Source organism: Theropithecus gelada, chromosome 11, assembly GCF_003255815.1.
Source record: "Theropithecus gelada isolate Dixy chromosome 11, Tgel_1.0, whole genome shotgun sequence".
Lineage (NCBI taxonomy): Eukaryota > Metazoa > Chordata > Mammalia > Primates > Cercopithecidae > Theropithecus > Theropithecus gelada.
In genome coordinates this window covers 54,585,325-54,585,812 of record NC_037679.1, presented here as the reverse complement: position 1 = coordinate 54,585,812, position 488 = coordinate 54,585,325, and the positions used below count along the sequence as shown (strand labels likewise).

The window sequence follows — 488 nt, the reverse complement described above, 5'->3', positions numbered from 1 at the left end:
CTTTTCTTACCGAGTCTCCCTCTGTTGCCCAGGCTGGAGTGCAGTGGCGCAATCTCGGCTCACTGCAACCTCCTCTTCCCAGGGTCAAGCAATTCTCCTGTCTGTCTCCCGAGTAGCTGGGATTACAGGCACGTGCCACCACATCCAGCTAATTTTTGTATTTTTAGTAGAGCCAGGGTTTCACCATGTTGGCCAGGCTGGTCTTGAACTCCTGACCTCAAGTGATCCGCCTGCTTCGGCCTCGCAAGTCCCCTCTTATTCTTTCTGTCCAACCTCTGACAGTTGAATATTCTCAAGTTATTTACTGTGCCTAAAAATAAGCTCTCTCTTGCACAGAAGGACAAACTTGGCTTTACCTAGTACAGTTGTATCGTTTTATTAAGAATAGAGGAACAGAGTTTTAAAAATGGAAGAGCAGCAGAGTGGCGCAGCGGAAGCGTGCTGGGCCCATAACCCAGAGGTCGATGGATCGAAACCATCCTCTGCTA

At 49.0% G+C, this 488-nt stretch overlaps 1 non-coding gene across 1 annotated transcript; it reads left to right on the top strand.

Moving 5' to 3' along the window:
- The first annotated feature begins 416 nt into the window (after positions 1-416).
- TRNAM-CAU lies at positions 417-488 on the top strand. The gene has a single exon. It is a non-coding gene; the product is annotated as a tRNA-Met (tRNA).